The 19,003-nt window shown below is 40.2% G+C and overlaps 1 protein-coding gene across 3 annotated transcripts in view; it reads left to right on the forward strand.

Annotated features, from left to right (window-relative positions):
- The first annotated feature begins 318 nt into the window (after positions 1 to 318).
- Positions 319 to 19,003, forward strand: part of HNF4G (hepatocyte nuclear factor 4 gamma) — a 64,466-nt gene continuing 45,781 nt past the window's right edge. For 2 of the 3 annotated variants that reach the window (XM_063327077.1, XM_063327075.1), the window contains exon 1: positions 327 to 457. The gene's annotated coding sequence lies outside the window, so the exon portion shown is untranslated. Of the gene's footprint in view, positions 458 to 19,003 lie in introns of all 3 variants that reach the window. The other variant, XM_063327078.1, reaches the window with a different exon arrangement.

Raw genomic sequence — 19,003 nt, forward strand, 5'->3', positions numbered from 1 at the left:
CGCCTCAGCCCAGCGGGGCCGGGCCGGGCCGGGAGCGCCGGGCCCGCCCGCTGGCGGGGCGCGGGCTGCGCGCAAGGGCCAGCGGCTGTCGGCGGTGGCAGCAGCAGCTTTCGGTTTTCATTGAGGCTGCTGGTTACTGTTTAACATCCCCACCCACGTTTCAGTTTGTTTAGTAAATCGATCTGATGCTTGGGCTGAGGCTGCTGCCCTGTCGCCATTGAGCAAAGTTAATTCCCCCCCCCCCCCCCCCTTCCACACACTCTCTCCTCCTCCTCCTCCTTCCCGCGACAGCATATGGTAGAGACGGTGCCAGCCACACCAAACAAGTCAGGCAGCCCAGCGCCGGGACGCCCGCGGGGAGCCGGGGGGTGCGGGGGAGGCAGGAGGCCCCGGGGGATGCCGCTGTGCTGAGCTGCGACCGCGCCGCCGGAGGCCGAGGGACGGGGCGGCCCCGCCGGTAAGTTCCCGGGGGCCGGCGGCGCCGGCGGCCACCGAGTGACACAGCCCCGCGCAACCCGCCGCGCCGGAGGAGGCGAACGTGCAACGTGGGGAAAGTTGACCCGGCTCGACAGCAGCCGGTCCGGGGGGGGGGTATTTCCTTTTATAATTTTTTTTTTATTTTTTTTTTTAAATTTTATTTTATTTTTTTTATACGCCTGGTCACGTGTCCCCGTTGTCGGCGCCCCGGGCGCTGCGGGGAAAGGCGCAGCCTCGGTGTCCCGGGGCGGGGTGTGCGACTGTCCCGGCGGCGGGACGAGGCCGCGGGAGCCCGGCTCAGCGCGGACCCGTTTCGCGCCCCCGCGGGACGCCCCTGCCCCGGCGGCCGGTCGCGCTGCTTGCCGGGGGCTGTGCTGGCATTCGTGACTCCTTAGTAGTCGGAGTCACGGCTTTGCACCGGGTTGAGGACGATTTTCTATTATTTTTTTTTTTTTCGGTTTTGCCTCCCTTACTTATTTCTCCGCCCCCGCCCTCATGGTCACCTGTGCAGCAGATGGATTTGTTATTGTAGGGCTGCTCCTAGTAAAAGCACTTGGCCAGTGCTGGACGCCTTGGTAGAGAATCCTGAAATAACGTCTCTTAGGGGAAAAATAGTTATAAAAGAGAAAAATTCAAACATGAAACGGGCAAAGCAAGCCAAGGATGAGTTTTGTAGGCGGACCCGGCAGTGTTTGCAGTGCTTTTACAGTGTTGCAGGTGCAGTGTTTACAGGGTACCTTTGATGAAAGTCAACTTTCAGATGTCACACCTGTGAGTCAAACATCTGTTCCTGTACACTGAAATGGGAGGTATAGTCAAGCATTTTGTGAAGCAGACAGTACTTCAGAGACACTTTTCACATTTGCAACAGTGAATACTACTCCATAGTAAATTATGGTTATGTTAAATTGGACGTTCCTTTGTGTAGGCCTTTTCTGGTATGATTCTGCACATACTTTGATTTAATGTGGTTTCTCATCTATATTTCAAAGACAGTAGAGTAGTTTAAAGTGACATCTCCTTTGTTATTGGTGCTGAGTTTGTTAAAACTGAGTTAGTGAATAAGACTTATTATGCTACACACAGCTTTCAAAGTCCCCGAGTCTCTTATGAGCTGAGAAAACTACAAAGTGCTATGTAATTCCCCATATTCCTTAAGAACAGAAGTTCTTACAACTTATATAGGAGGCATATGAAACATTTATATACATGCCGGTGATTTTCAAATATGAACACTATTTTGGTCATTTCATTCTTTTCCCCTTTCCTTTCATAGTCATAGGCTAAGGGAAAAAGGGGCAAAATGCTTAAAATGCTCTGTTGTAACTCAGTTCACACTTCTCATTATCCTTCAGGCTCTGAAGCGTTGAGAGGAAATAAGAATTTTAAAAGTGCTATTTCCATTGCCCAGTACTCAGCTCGCTGTCCCTCTCTCCCTTATTGAAGTGCACGAGGCTGCCTAAGGCTCACTCCATACATATATTTAAAAAAAAATAAATAAATCAGGTGTAGGACAAGATGAGGATGCTGTTATCTTGTTCATGATGTTACTTTTGATTTTAGCAGCTCACGCATTTGGACTCATTTTCCAGAGCACAAAGTTTGTGTTTCCTTACCACAAAGCATAACTTTCTCTGCACCTCATCTCACATAAATAGAGGAATATCTCTATTCCAAAATTTTGTGCTTAGTAGCAGTAGTCTAAAATCAGAGCTACGCAGAGGTTCAGTTTGCATTAAGTACCCTTAGGCAGTGCATTGGGAGTAGCTTCAGGTGGCATTGAGATACCACTGCCCTCTCTCCTGCCTCCCACCGTGGAAGAATGCAGGAGGTACAGTGAGGAAAATGGGGTTCCTGTAGCCTGGCCATAATGGCCAGTTCCTTGGATGACCAAGTGATGTTTACTGCTAATTTGCACACATCATTAAATCATCTCCAGGCCAGCTCCCTAACAAAGGCATTGTGGTATAAACACATCTTTGCTGCCCCCATTCCTCAAAATATGGCCTAGTGTGTTGCTTGGCCAAATTTGAGTCTCCGAATCAAATCCTATTTGATCCCAATGAGTTTACCAAACAATTATAGTAGTGCACGAACAGAACTTGGTCCTTGTGCTTGACATGTTTTCAGTTTAAAACTTTCCGGCAGAATTTATATCAGGTGTATAGGGGCTCAGCATTACAAGAAAGGGGTCCCTGTTGTCTCTTCAAGCTCTTTAGGACTGGGGTGGAAAAATGGCGTCCAGCACGTATCATCAGTGTTACTTGCAAACCTGCATCATGTGCATCAGTTTCTACTGTCTACAGGAAACAAACCATTACTTTGAACAATATGAATTCTTTTTAGCAGGTCATCCATCAGTAGAAAGAGACTTCCTTAAAAAGATTCAAAACTAGTAATGTGGTAATCCACGTGATGGAAAAATCTTCAGCTTCTTGCTTGTTTTTGTTTATTTGGGAACTGAGTCTATTATAACAAAACAATAATAACTCACAACGGGTTTAAGACTGCATCGTTAGTATAATGTGGTTCTGAGCTAAGCAGATTGTGCTTTTACATCTGTCAATTATCAGGGGCAATGTACTCCATTTACTAATTGATAAACGGACTCTTTCAATGAGGGGATCTCCGCCTCAGTGATTTCAAAGTTCCGTCTCTTGCCAGTGAGCTTTGAAATATTCTCTGACTTCTTTATTTTCATTTTTTATTTAATGAAGTGGTTTGGCTGTTCAGAAGTCTTCCATTTCTGTGTTTAAAAATGAATATTAAGCCTGAAAATTAGTTTGATTTGTCTATGTTCTGTGATGTTGATATGTAATATTAGATAATTGCATTATTCTGGTAATGTAGAGTGATAACGTAGACTGCTTTAGAAGAAAGGTGAAGAAAGGTAAAGAAAGGTTTTATTTCTGTGGTAAATTACCATGTACAACAGGTAATATGTTCTGGGATAGAATTTAATTTCTCAATGAAAGCATTGCTGCAACATAAAATAACATACGGTTGCAGGAAGGTACGGCTCTTCGGTTTTAATGTATCTTAATGAATGATGCATTATATAACATATCATGATGAGAAAATACAGAAAAGGCATTTCTAACAGATTAAGATGTTTGAATGTCTTGCAACAGCTTTGATTGAATCAAGTATTTTTCATTTCAAATTTTCAATTTTAAAACAGCACACCCTAAAAATCAGGTCAGAATGCTGTATGTAATGTCAGAGCTGAGATCTATCAAACTGAAAGGCTCCAACAACATTTTCAAACCTTTCTCAATTGTCAATTTAAGTTAATTGAAAATGAAAGGTCTCGCTTTCAGGATTGGGCCATTTAAATAGAAGCCTGCTGCTTTCATTTTGTAGAAGGGCAATCTCCCTCCACATACGTGTTTTTAAAAGGTTCATTCATAATTCTCCCTTCACACTTCTATTGGAAATGACAGAATTCATTATTTTGAGTTCTTGAACTATTTTTCTGCAACTTGGGTGATGAATTGTATGAGATCTAGTTCATAACGTGGCACGGCAAGCCGCAAGATTTAAAATTCTCCAGGCTCGATCTGTCTCTTCTGGCACTCGGCTGGCACGGGTGCAGGAAGCCTCCATGTGCATCTTCTGCCTCTTACGGAGTAGGAGGTTGGGATTTTTTTATTTAATACTGACTAGGAAGAAGACTCGCACCCTTGCTCGGTAATTCACTAGAGGTATCCAGGCAACAAGGACATACATTACAGTCAGCAGTATACGAGGTGCTGTGTGAATTTTCCTTGCCTCCTGTTATCTGGGAATCCAACTGCAATAGACGTATACAAATAACGCTGTTTCCACTATGTATTTCTAGCATGCTAAACTTTGCCCCTAGCCTTCTGCTTTTTCATTTGTATTTAGTTCTCTGATGGAAGCGGATTTCTTGATGTGCATGTATGACAGTACCTGCCCAAACACAGGGGTTCAGCTCAGGTGGGAGAGGAGGATTGAGCCTCCGTGGAATGACAAATACGGCACAGCTTGCAATTGATAGTGCGTCTATGGCAATATCGCACCGAGAATCCCCTTTTTGAGAATCATTTTTGTATGGGGTTGCTAGGCTACACCAGCCTGGTTTGTACTTGTCTGAGAGAGTAGCGATGTCCATCAATAACCCGCTACTTGCTAACCAAAATAGGCCTCGCTGGCAGAAAGTTATGCAGATTGAATTTTCCTTTTTCTTCGTTAAAGAAGACATTTTTTCATTAACTGCTGACATGTAAAGTATCAGCACTGGGCACTGCGTGGGACCAGTTCATACTCTCAGAGCTGGTCCAGATACTTGAAGACTGCTCACTGCAACGACCATGTTTCCTCATGTATCTCAGGCACTTTTTGTGCCTCCTGCAGCCGCACCGTTTCTTTTTTTCTTCTTTTTCTTTTTCTTTTTCTTTTTCTTTTTCTTTTTCTTTTTCTTTTTCTTTTTCTTTTTCTTTTTCTTTTTCTTTTTCTTTTTCTTTTTTCTTTTTCTTTTTCTTTTTCTTTTTCTTTTTCTTTTTCTTTTTCTTTTCCTTTTCCTTTTCCTTTTTTCTTTTTTCTTTTTTCTTTTTCTTTTTTTTCTGAATTGATGACTATGATGAGAAAGATGATTCTTATTGATACTATGTGTTCAAGAATCACGCTCCAAAGTGTCTTGCAGACAGTGTCTTTTCCTATGCCCTTCAGGATAATAATATCTATTCCTTTTTCCAAGGAAATGTCAGACTGACATTACATTAGCAGATGAAAATCCCTTAGTAGAGGTCTAGACACTACTCAGAGAAGTGAGATGGTGACCACGCTGTGACTGCACATTAACACACACTCACTGTCCTCTCTCTGCACCTGATAGGGATAGTCAGGTGCTGGCTTGTACCTGCTGTTGTAGTTCCAAGTGTAAAATTATGATTTTGTAAATGGGTAGGATTTTGTTCACCAAATTGCTGAATACGTCACCTGTTTATTCCTTCCCTGCTCCCAACTGCTAAACAAGTTGAAAACAGCCTTTTCTGCTGGACCGTTTGGTAGCCACGCCGTGACCCTGTTAGGCGGGAGAGAGATCCCATACGTTGTTGGCTGCGTGTGTTTCTGGGCAGTTACCCCTCAATCCGTGTTTCTTCTTTTGTCCTCACAAAATATGGAATTAGGCTTTTTACGTATGGAAGGTGAAAATAACGCATAGCTTTTACTGCTAGTTCTGGTTTTGGTGGTAGATGCTATCTACATAATAGGTATGTATTATCCTTATTTAATATCCTTCTTGCCTTTTGGGAGAACAGTGATATTCCAGGCTTTAATGTCCAAATCCAAAACATTTCAAAAAGATTTACATTTTTAAAGAGGCTTTAATGTCTTCCGAGCCTCTTGTCTCAGTTCATGTTTTACAGTGTCTTACCCTATATTATTGCTTTTAACTTTCTTTTTTTTTTCTTTTTGTCTGACTTTCTGAGCTTCAGTGACTTTTTATATTAATATTAACCATGTAATTTCAACAAGTGGTGTAGGGAGACTTAGAGACAATGCTTTTTAATTTTCTTCAGTTTTGAAGTGCCAAAACTTGCTCTGACGTACGTTTAAGGCAAAACTTTAGATTTGATCATAGCAATATGAATAACTTTGACCATGATAGTAAGACGGGAAAAAAAATGCAAAGGCAGGCACTCAGTTTTAATATTAGATTTATCTTGCTATGTTTAATTTCAGAGTCTTCTAGATAAATTACAGGGATGCAAACTAGTCCCTTTAAGAGTTCGGTGTCGACATCCATACTTGCATGGAAAACCAGATCATTATATCAAAGACAAAACACTATCTGCAAAAATAAAAAAATAAAAGGAAGCCTCCACTGGAATTTCCCCAAAGAGCAAAAAGCAGCCTCAGGATCAGGGGGAAGAAGTTTTAGTTGTAAGAAAGTAAAATGCATTAAGCTAATTGCAGTTGTATTAGGCTGACTTTGTGAGTGGTTTTTGCTTGTTTGTTTGTTGGTTACGGCTTTTTTTTTTTGGTTTAAAGTGAGTCAAGATGAAAAGAGCTTATCTCAAATAAAATGTACTTTACAGGGTCTGTATCTCCTTAACTACTGTTATTTAGCATTGAGAGTAAAGCATAAATGGGATGAACCAGAGCCCCAGCTCCCAGGAATTTACAATCCGTACTACATTTAAAAATCTAGGTGCGTTCTGTACTTCAGAAGTCTGGTTTGAGCTTTTGGGTTAACTTGGGGCCCATCTCCTCAGCCAGATTTTTCATGCTTCATTCAGATGGCCTTGCTTGCAGGTAAGAGCGGAGAAGAAATGGCGCAAGTTCCCTGGCGCGGGCTGATGCATTTCACTTCCATTTTCAGGCTCAGCCGAAACAACTGAGGCAGTTTAAGGCATTAGCACCTCTTGCTTGTCGACTTCATCTCCCACTTCTCCTGAAGGTCATTGTCCTCATAACAAAGGCGCCAGTTTTAATACATATCCTTGTCTGCAGCTGAGATAGTGGCTTAAATTGCCGAATACGGGGACGCTTGCATTGATCTACCGGGTGTTGAACTTCCACGGCTGAGGTCCGGGCGCGTGCCCGCCTCTGCTCGCCCCGTTGAAAGGAACGGTCAGTTCTGAGGAAAGCCAAGGCTGAAGTTTTAGGGTGTTGCAGCCAGACCTCAACAAATTGTTCTGTCAACAAAATCAGTCGTTTCTTTTCTTGTCAAAACGAGTAAGCTGACTGGTGGATATATATTGGTCGGGGTATTTGCCTGCTCAAAAATCAATTGAGGGCAACTCATTTCTCATTTTTAACATCACGTTGATTAATGGTAAGTAGAAGAACAAGTGACTCCACTATAGTAATCTTTACAATAGCAAGTCTATAAAGACCTTTTTAATAATGGAGCAAAACTGGGAAACTTTCAACTAATAGGCTCACATTTCAAGAGCAGGGAAATGTTAAGCAGTTTGCAGGCTCTCGCTGAGAAAGGGATTCAAATTTTAAGAGAAGTTTTACCATGAATTTTGTTAGTACGGGACTTAATAGTAGAGTTTTTATCTTATTTTAATCCAATAGGTCAAGTAATTTTTTCTCCCAAGATGTTTTTGAAGCTGAAAGAGTGTAGAAAATGAAAAACATTCCCAAAGATCATTCCCAAGTTTCTATGGTACCAGAGAGCGTAAATGAGCGTTCTGAAATTAAGATGCATGTATGAATTGCAAAAACCTTGGCAGGCAGAAAACGAGCACAGCTTCAAATGGCCTGAAGAACATATCTATGAGATTGCAGCAAACTTTTTAACCCTTTATGGTCTCCTTTTGCATCTAGTAGCCTTGAATTTGTAAGGCAGAGCTCTTGCTGTCCATAAGAGGATCAAAATCATCGTTGTGGAGCAGTTCAAGCCAACTTGGTAAACCTCAGCTGTATAAGGACGGTCATGAAGGAAAAACTCTCCGGGTAGAGAAGTATTTCCTTAGTTGAGCAAAGTAACGTAGTTAAATAGTTGTAGGGAAGCTGCTGTTTAGAACTAAACACGTTATCAAACCCAGAAAGACAATGTGCTCTAGGAAGTCAGTGTGAAAACAGCTTCCCTGTCTGCCTTGTCTGGTAATTTTAGGTGGTCAAAGTAATAGATTTCTATTTTTCAGTTTAAAACCTCTGTTCTACCTCAGACCAGTAGGACTGCAAGCAGAAACATTCGGGAGCCCTGGCATCAACCCACTAACGGGTCAGAATTCTTGAAAACAGATTGTGTGGTGCACTTCTCTGCAAAGGATACGTCTGCCCACCACAAATGCAACTTGTGATCCTTGAAAATTAAAGATGCTCCATTGCTCTTAGCTAGATAAAGAATTCAATGTGTTCTGTAATCCTTGATAAGTCAAGATATATTTTTTCAGATATCAAGAAAAATCTGTGGCTTGCTAGTGGCTGCTGTTTGCAGGGATACCTTTCTTTCAGCTGAGATGCTTTCCATATACACTTTGGATTTTGTGTGCCAAAGAACACAAACATCCTCATCTTTGCCTCTTTCTCTGTGTCCTGATCCTAATAGCACTGAATTCAAAATCCAAACCCATTTTGGGTCAGACCCGATGTTGGCTATTTCAGATGACCGTGGTCCTAGAATTGGTGTAGTTACATTAGAACTGTAAGAGGAGCTTGTGTACGTACCGGGATGTCTTCTTGCTGGGAACACTGGGAGGTAATTATACCGTATCTCAAGCTTTAGATAGAGCATTTGGATACATATATATTTTCTGTATCTGAATTATACAAGTCTGCAAGTTGCTTGTCTTCTTGCCCTGATAGAAAACATTTAATGCTGTTATTAGTATGTGACATAGTTAGATTCCTGTTGAAAATCAATAACCTTCCCATAAAGCAAGCCTTACATCCTTTCCTAAATTCATTTAGAATCATTTTGTATGCCTCATTAGCCTTGTAATTTAAGAAAGAATAAAAGAAAAAGAAAACAAACCAGCCACCTAATATTAAACAGTGTATGTAATTTAATTTTTCCAGCCAAAGGGGATGTTTATGACACTAAATATATCTGCTAGTCTATAAATACCTGTGTTTATAGTTGAACAGAGCAGAGGTTCTCAAACTGCGGACTGTCAGACACTTAGTGACGATACACAGTGTGCTCTAGGTACTACGATGCCACTGCTACCTTTCTTCTTTCTTTCATCTGCTACATTGCTTTCATGGAAATGAAATGTACCAGATTAAGTACATTCCTAAAGATTTCGTGCAGTCGCCCATTAGAAAGTGGATGGTCAATGTGAATAAATATAGAAATTGTTTTAAAGACAGGCCCTATACTTCAGCACAGTTGACACTTAAAGCAAAAGGTATTAAGTCCCTGAAAGCAAAGACACCATACGACATAGAAGAATATTGTTGATTTTTATAGAAAACTTCCAGTGAGCGTTTTGGAAATTCTTTGAGCAGATTATAGTGAGCGAAAGGGTCACTTACTTATATGCATAGTTGGTAACCTTTCATGATACTGAATCTTTGAGATTCCTTGCAGTAACCCTGTGGGAATTATGCCAAATGAAATAAACGGGACAGGGTAGATGATGACCTACAGAAAAAACTGAAGATAGGCATTATTTGAGTTTGAAAAATATTGAATGTCATCTGTAATGAATGTGTGAAGAAACAAGATTTGCTATGCTTATAAGTACAGTGACACCTACTTTTTTGTGTAGTAAAATGTGCAGTAATACCAAAGCAGATGCAGCTATACTAGACATAGTTGTAAGAAAAAACAAAGCCTTTAACAGCTGCTTTATTAAATAATTCTTATTTTAATAAAGTATATATACTTTATATATTATTTTTATTATTTTTATTTTTATTTTAAAATGCAATCAGTGTTTAGGAATATAAAATTAAGTAAATTCTTTGCTTATTTAAATTTATTTTTTAAGAATAATCTCCGCCAAAATAAATCCAAAAGCAATAAATATTTCAGTGTTGTTTTTTTTAATAGATCCTTAAAATAATATTTAAAATTAAAATATAAATTTTAAAATAAAATTGGACTAAATGATTGACTAATCTAGGTCTTGACCAACAAATTTTTCAGTTTCTAGGAACTTCACTTAGAACACCTTGGAATGATGTAAGAACCTTACTCTAGACTGTTACTAAATAAAAACTTAAGGTTTAGTAAGTTATGTTAAGAAATGGAGTTGGTTGTAATGAAGGAAAGAATCCCACACATTTTAAATTCCCTGAGCAGTTTCTTGATGCCTCTTGATTGAGCCTTGATGCCTGTGTTTGTCCAAACAGCTCATTTCAGGCTTTCTGTGTGTGTCTCTAAAGGAGAACAGCTATGCACATTTTTTATTTAAGCAAAATTGTAAAATGTTTAACCTGTAGGAAGGTAAAACTTGACTTTTCCTGTTATATATATTTTCTCCCATTTTTAGTATATCTGTCTAATTCCATCCAAATTTCCTTGCCCTAGCTGAATCAAGATAAGCGTGTGCAAGTTATTTACAGACATTAGAATTAATACATAAGAATAGCGTGCAGAGGTATCTTTTGCTGTACAAAGGCTGATCATATATGCTTTGGGTTTTTTTTTTTTGTGCATGTGTTTAGGAGTTTGTTTGGCTTTTTTTTCTTTTCCCCCGGTTTGTTTTGTTTTTCTTTCGAGTGGCCCACCAACTTTTGCGAAAGACAGAAGGAGAACAGCTGGCTGTGTATTAAATGTAGCTGGTGGGCAGTCACAGCATGAAAAAATGTGGCATACCACGTTCTTCTTGCATCGCTGTAGATTTCTTGCAAGCAAATTCTTTGGAGAGGGAGAGGGTTAACGTTAGAGGAAATTTATTCTTTTTCGTAACTTACTCGTGGGAGAGGAGCAGGAGCATCATTCTGTGTGTTAGAGGATGGATTACAGTCTGTACATCTGTAGGACTGGAGAGCTTGGCTTTAGGGCAAAAAGAGATGTAGCTGAATTGAAAACAGATGAAAGTCAAGATGAGGAATTTGGTGAAGATGTGTGTAGGGCGTATTTCCAAAGGCTCTGCTCTCCCACCTCATGTTTGGAAGGGATGAAATGAAGTGGCTGGTCTCCAGCACCTGGAGTCGCTATGGCCAGGAAGATCACAGTTCAGACATCAGCCACAGCAACTACTGAAGAGGGTTGGAGTTCTAGGTAGAGTTATCTCCAGAAAGGGACAAAGTCTGCAAAACTTTCCGTTGCTAGGTCTGGGATTCTGAGTAAGCTGTTGCCCTCAGAGTTTTTGGGGAAAAAAAAGCACACTCCAGCTGTGTGCCAAGGCAATTTTTATATACAGAGAATATTTCAGGAATCAGCAGTCAGTTTGCAAGCAGATGAGATGCAGGAGGAGAAGAACCAGATTGATGCTGAAATTATGAAATATGGAAGCAGTTGAGAAAGAGCAGAGAGAGGAGGTAAATAATGAAAGAAATGCTTTGTTTGGGCACATCTCGAGCTTTGGTGTTGTAAGCCAAGAGGAAGCCTAGAACTTAGTTGAACAGCAGGGGCAAAGGAGGAGGTATGTTAAGAGATGTTAAAGTGTCTACAAATAAGCATCACTGAAGCTGATGTGGTGGTGAAGATCACAGGTGACCGATGACCTCAGGTTCAGTGCTTAGGAAGCAGTAGGGTGATGACCTGGGAGAGAACAGAACGGAGGGCTCAGAACAGAGCCTTGCAGGAGTCCACAAAGGAAGGATTCTCTGCTTAGAAGAAAACAAAATGTTGAGACATGAAAAATGAGCGTTTCCCAGAAAAAGCAGTAGCAATAGATTTATGTTACAATACAGCAGTGGGAAAGTTGAAGGAATTAGAGAAACGTGTGTGTATTACAAGGTGTGTATCCGTATGCATGTTAGAGGCTTAATTTTAGTGTGTTACAGCTTGTCGAGTTCATTAATGTCTCATGCTATACCATATGCACACTTATGGAATCACATCAGGGTAAACCTGATAAGAAAGAAGTACTACCCTGAAAAGTCATGGAAAAATGCTAGCATTTTTTCACTGCAACCTAACATTTTAAAAGCTCAGATGAAGAAGTGAAAAATAGCTTTATTAATAACATTTCCTATTTGCAGCTGGATAAAGAATTCTAAGTACAGCTTGTCAACAAAATGAAACTTTTAATAGTCATGGAGACTCCAGGAACATCAGTATCAATATGCTATTATTAGTACTGTCACAGCTGTCACGTGGCATGTAGGAATATTCGCTCCAGTCCTGCACCCACTGTTGCTGATTTCTCTTCTGACCGAATTTCAATTAATTGAGTTGCACCAATTTAAAAATCACTGTGATAGAAGGAAAGATGAATTCCGCCATTTTCATTAAAACACACTTCCATTGTGTGAAACTAATTTTTTAATTCAGTGCTAACTCCCTTTGCATGTAGTTCAATTGAAGTAATTGTATGGGCTTGCCTAGCTTGTACCTCAACAATGGCACAGTATGGATACAGACAATTGCTTGTTCTTGATTGCAAAAAGTACTTACAGCCATTATACGACAAAGTATTTTCTAACTGTAGAGAACTTTAATTGATTCTTTGCTGAGTCCTTTTAACTCGCAGGTTCACGTATAGTGTCTCAATTCCAGCATTTGTCAATGTTTGCTAAAGAAGTGCTTTATTTTTGGCGTTTTTCAGATTTTCAGGTGAAGGAAAAGCTTCCTAATCCAGTCCTATGAGTTACAGCTATTACGGCTTTCTTGGGGAGGCTTTAGCAGGTGAGGCTCTGCACGACGCTATTAAAGGCATATGAAGAGGAGAAAAAACGCGTGCAGAGAGTTGAAGACAGAAATTGCAAAGCTTTTAACAGGCAGTATAAGAAAGTGCAATAAATGTCCTAAATTTTGAAACAAAAATTAATTCGTCCCTATCTAAAAGTTCTTTCAACTGTGGGATCCCCTGCAGCTCCGTGCTTTGTGCAGAGGAATAAACAACATAAACGTAAAGGTTTTTCTTGCCTTCCTGGTTACTAGGGGTGTTAAATGAGAGAAAGCTGAGACGAGCACAAAGGATTTCTAGGTGTTACCATTGCAGTAAATAATTACTGTTTGTAGTAATCATAGTTTAGCAGCAGTAATTCCAGCAGATGTGTGAGAGTCTGCGTCCGCCTTTATTTAAACAATAAAATTTCAGCTGTTTGTATTTCATTTTGAAATCGCCTTCAAGATCAAGAACTGTATTTCGGCTAAATCAGTGATTAACATTGACACTCCAATGTCCCTGGAAGGAGGTCTTGTTTTTATTAACGCTTTCTCCTTCGGCAACGAGAGAGGTGATAGCACCTTCCCGTAGTTCAGGTTTACTTGATGAAGCAAAATAACTTGCAGACCTTGTGAGCATGGGACCCATAGGATTGGTTGTGGTCCACTTTCTCATTTGTGATTTTCTCTTTTTCATTTTGTTTTAGATTGAATTTGAGAGAGAGCTTTGTTCCAGACAGTAGTTTATGGCAGTGGGCTGAAGAGATGAGATTTCATTGAATCATAGAACTAATACACAAAGAGAAAATATGTGAAAATTGAAATGACAAGGTAGAGTAGCTTGGTTGTTGAGGTAGATAAAATAACTAGGTTCTCAGGGAAATGAGGTGGGGATTTCTTTCCTGAACTAGATTTAGTTTGAACAAGAACAGTTGAGATGGAAAACCTAGACACTATAAAAACTGGATAAAAACAAACAAAAAAATATTCGTCCCGCTTTTTCTTGTAACTTTGTGTTGAAGGATCTGTAATGGTGTGATCCGGCAGCCCAATGAAAGCAAACCAGAGTCCATTTTTTGTCAGTGTAACACAGCTAAAGGAATAATAAATAGATTTGATTAGAGTGGATTTCTTTTTACTTTATTGACTATGCAACATCGCTGTCAGAGCACCTTGAGATATTGGTGCACAGGAATGCCGGTAGTACTCAAAGAAACCTGTGTGTTCTGCCAGTTGGTTTGTGTATTATTTTTTTTAAATCTAGAATAATAGTATATTTATTTTCTTCCTTTTTCCTTTGGAGTCACTGGGGCAAGTTGTGGCTGATCTAAGACATGCGAAGTACCCCTTTGTGAACAGAAGAATAAAGTCGGCTTGATGCAATCGTGCCGCAGCACTGTCGGAGATGCACAGTTTTGAGCTAAAAAAGCCAGGGGTGCTGCCAGGGCTCTCCAATTTACAAATAACTGTCCCCTCCTCTCTCATGTGGCTGGAAGAGAGAGAATTATTTTGCTTTTGATTAATAAGGAGTTAATTTCGGTAAAGCTTGCTTTAGCTCTTTTACAAAGGCTCGGGGAGAAAGCGGCTGGCAGTGGCCTTGGTGGCACACAAGGGAGTGCGCTGCGCCCTAGGGAATGTGGAACTTCGTAGCAGGCGGAACAAGCCTGGGCTGAACCCCCAAGCAGGGCAGTATTTCCAGCTTTTTTATGTTCTTGCTTTTAGTGCCTGAAAAAAATGTCCATTGCAGTCAAATCTCATTGACTTTGAACTTAAGAGGACTGTAACAAATTTGTCAGGTTTTGTCAATTTGCTAAGGTTTTCTGCAGAAATGTGCTTTTTTTTATTTGTTTGTTTGCTTTTCAATTTCCGTGTTACTTCCACTAGATTCCCACGCAGTACCCACAACTACCCTGGATAATTTTTTTTCACTCCACCAAAATTATCAATCTGGCACAGAGTAATCACAGTCTCATCCTAGCACTTTCAGCTCCCAATTACTTCCCCAGTGAGGAAGGTTTAACGTAATGTGACTGTAGTGAGCTCCTACTTCTCTCGCATAAGCAAAGGGGGATGTCTTACATTATAGTTTCACTCTCCGTTTTGCTGCTGGTTAAAGTCTGATGTTGACAGCTGCCTTAATTTAGAAGTATCTATGGAGCTGTACAAAAATCTATGATGGGGAAAGTTTAAAAGCCAGTAATTTAATTTGCTGACTTCTAATTTACCCTACATCTGAGGTTCAGAGCAGACCCCAAACTGATCTGAACCATTACTGTGTTTTTCCTATGTTACAGTGATGCTTGGTGGCCTCATGAGGCTGAATGCCTCTTGCTGCCATAATAAAAAGGTAGCCTTTGCTCTAGGATCTTTAGTGCTTGCTAAAGTATTATCAGGAAAGTTAATATTTCTACTGCAGACCTGACTTTCACAGCCCCTTCCCTTCTTTATTTGCCAAAATAAATCAAATCGGCTTCGTTTTCCACATGTGGAGTTTTCTGGCCAAACTGGGTTAGATTTTGAGAAACAGAGTTAACTCGATCCACCTGTTGGCCGGGCTGACAATTTACAACGGGCGGAGAACTTTTAACTTTTTGAAAGTATTCTAATTTGTTGTTGTAGTTGTTTACAACATACCACACTAATTTTCTTGGTGTAAAATTAATTAGCTTGTCCTTCTTTGAAAGTGCCAGTGCCTGTGTTTTAGGAAAGCTGATAGCTGGGTGTTTGGAGCTGTTAAGTAAATGGAGGAGGCTAATGTGTAAATTTGAAGAACCATGCAATGTAATCAAGACCTACAATGTTGGTTGTAGCCATCATGGTCTCTATAATAAATTGACCAAACATTGCAAAATAATGCAAAAGTTAGATTTTTTCAATTACTGATGACATTTTACCAATCCTGTCCCCCCCCCACTTTTGCTGCCACCTGCTGAGGTGGGTTTTTGTTTGATGTTTATACCTGGCCCAAAGGAACTTGGCTGGAAGTGACTCCTTTGAGTCCTCTGGGGACAGCTGGTTATTTGTTAAACAACCGAGTGGGACTGCCAAGTTCCTTCCTTAAAAACCGTGAGGTTAATTAGTCACCACAGTTAGAGCAAGAGGGTGATGAGGCATATTTAATGTGAGTGAGAAGAACGATTGTCATAAGAGATAGTTAAGTTGACCAGGGTGATATTTTCATTAAATTCACTTTCTCATTCTTATGCAGTACAAACATCATAGATGCAAACAGCCCTGGTAACATCCCTAAGTCTTCCTGCCCTTACAAGAGTGTGGCTGCAGTTCAGGTTGTGCTGGGGAGGCTACAGGTAACTGCCACGGTGCTTTCAGAGGCAGAGCAGATGTGATCCCTGTGAGGTACCGACGAAGGAGCACGACATTCCTGCTAAAGCTACTCTTGGTTTGACCCCAGATAGCAGGTAATAAATTGGACCAGAATGGTATTTTCAGGCCTCAACCACCACCACAACTTCCTATCAGCCGTTTTCTTATGAAGTACCTTCTATTGTGTTTGACAATTACACCTTTTGAAAATATAATTTTACTCCTTGGCCAATATTTTATCTTAATTTTATATATTTTAACTTAATTTTTTTTATATATATACACACATATATGTATCATATACATAGACATGTATTTTATGGGTGTGTATATCTATGTATTTCACATATTTCAGTAGGATTTACACATTTCAGCAGGACTGAAAATGCAGCGGTCATTGTCCGATAAAGGAGGAAGACGCAGCCCATTTGATGAATGTTTTCAACTGACTTAAGAAATAAAGTTGTTTTCTACAGTTAGCTTGTCTTTATTCTTATCAAAACTGTGGGGCTTTCCAATGCCAGGACACTTGGTGGGCGGATACTTCTCAGAAGAATAGAGGACTTATCAGTGTTTGCTTAGGATCTATTACATTCTCAGCCATAAAAGTAGCTATGCTGTCTATAGCACTCATAAATCTTCACCTAGTCAAGGCTACTGTCTCTTTCTTCATGCACGTTGGCGTTTAAAATAATGAGCATAAACCAATTGCGTGAAGTAATTATAATCTCAAAACACCTAACTTCTTCATTGCTGGTTTTGAAAAGTGATGCCATAATTCAGTTTGCAAAATTGCCCAAATTACTTACCAGCCCTGCCAAAAAAAAAAAAAATCTCTCTCTTTACCCTTCTAATGACAGTGCATTTCTTGGGCACATACTCACCAGAGGGCACTGTTACACATACTCTTACAGATAATTTTCTTTTGGTGAAAATAATGTCTGATCTTGGAAGAAATGGGGTGTTGGTGTTAGATTTTCATGCACGCTTTTCTTAAGGGAGACGTTGCTAAAAAGGTAGTTTGAACTGGTTTAGTCTCTTTATCCAGATAAAGTACATTTTTCCTATTGAGAAGTGGCCATTGCTACCAACGCTGACATTTCTGTAGAGGGCTTATCTTTATGTGCGTTAATTAACTCCATCATATCAGACTCCATGTAATTTATAAAAAGTGAGTCTAAAAAGCCCGGAATCTTTAGATTTCCACTAAAACAGTAGCAGAAGGGTAAAGACATTAATCCTGCTGCTGTTTATTTTTGTTCAAGAGAATGGACAGGTAATATCAAGTAAAACCAGTAATTCAGCTTTAGATAATTATTATGTCTGCTGTTTATTAATTAAAAGCATGTACTTAGGCAATATGATTACACAAGAGATCTCTGTATCTACGCGGTTACACAGTTTCATATTGCTATTAGGTGAATGAAGATAGTTAAGACAACTAAATAATGGTAAAGTTTATGCTTCGGGCTATATTTTATTGTGGAAATAGGTTAGTTTTGCCAGATGTCTTAAGACAAATCTTATTTCAGTGTCTTTTCTGCCTGATTATGTGTTTCCTGAATTTTTATTAATATTTTTCATAGCAAAAGGTGTTTCAAGTTCTGTAGTGTCGGTCTGGGCTTTTGCATGTGTATTTTTACTTCATGTTTTAGTATTTCCCAAACCACCCCAAACAACAAAAATTAAATAATATGCACTATATTAAAAGTGGACCTTCCACCACAGATGAATGCAGACGTTTTTCCATGATCAGCTACGTTTCTACTGACTGTGCTCCAGCATCTATTATTTGTGAACTTCAGTGGCTTTTTGATCACAGAGTGGATTTTTTGTATTTAGGTGAGTCCGTCAGGTTGCCCAGAGAGGTGGTGGAAGCCCCATCCCTGGAAGTTTTTAGGCCAGGCTGGATGGGGCTCTGAGCAACCTGGTCTAGTGGGAGGTGTCCCTGCCCATGGCAGGGGGGTGGAACTAGATGATCTTTAAGGTCCTTTCCAACCCTAACAATTCTATGATTCTATGATTCTATGATTATCACTGGTCTGTTTGGCAGTGGCTGCAGAGAGAGAGCTGCCATCTGGAGCCCGAGGTGGCTGGGCTGCATTTGGGGTGACCTGCAATGAGATGGTTTCCTGTGCTGGTGTGGGGACCATCAGCAGGGGGGCAGGAGATGGGGAACCAGGATTCTTCTTGCTCTACCTTAAATGTTTTCTGTCTCACCTCTTCAACTTTTCCACATTATGTTCTTGCATATAGTACTGCTAGAACAGGCATTATTCCCAAGTAGGAAGGTATTTGAAGGTATTCTCATTTCAACTATCTTGTTACAGATCAATTCATATTTACTAATCTGTCTCACTGGTCTGTGCCTGTTATGTCACCCTGTACCCCTGTATCAAAGGACCAGAATGTCATGGAAAATGGCAAATGGCATGCAATTCTTTTTAATTTTTCTTTCTTTTTTTTTTTTTTCTAAAAAGGGTTGCAGATGAAATCTGTGGAAGTACAGTGTGAGCTTGCTGCAAAAAAAAAAAAGTTTAAATCTGTAATAACAAGAATTTTTGCAGCAGGAGCGCACACTGCATAAGCTTGCAGGTCTTTCAAGGAGTTGCTAGGTATAGGGAGAAGGATATGTTTTTGACATAGGTGTGCCTCAGTGGATCTTCTGGTGTTGTGTGCTCCCTGTGTCCTGGTCTCTGATTGTCCTGTCTTGAGAGAGAAATCAAATGCCATAGCTCCTCTCCTGCCAACAAGGGTAGTGAGAGGGAAGTGAGGGGCCTGGTGCCCTTCCAGATCTCATCCCAATACAATAAGTAGAAAATCTGGGGGTATGTCAGGCTCAGGAGCTTTGCAGTGCTTTCTAGTTGTGATTTTAGACATTGTCACAGTATAGTTAATTTTCCAAAAAGCCTTTGGCAAATTTCCTCAAAAAGGCGCTTAAGTAAACAGAGCTATCATGGGTTAAGATGGAAGGATTTTTCCTGGATTAAT

This window comes from Chroicocephalus ridibundus, chromosome 2, assembly GCF_963924245.1.
Source record: "Chroicocephalus ridibundus chromosome 2, bChrRid1.1, whole genome shotgun sequence".
Lineage (NCBI taxonomy): Eukaryota > Metazoa > Chordata > Aves > Charadriiformes > Laridae > Chroicocephalus > Chroicocephalus ridibundus.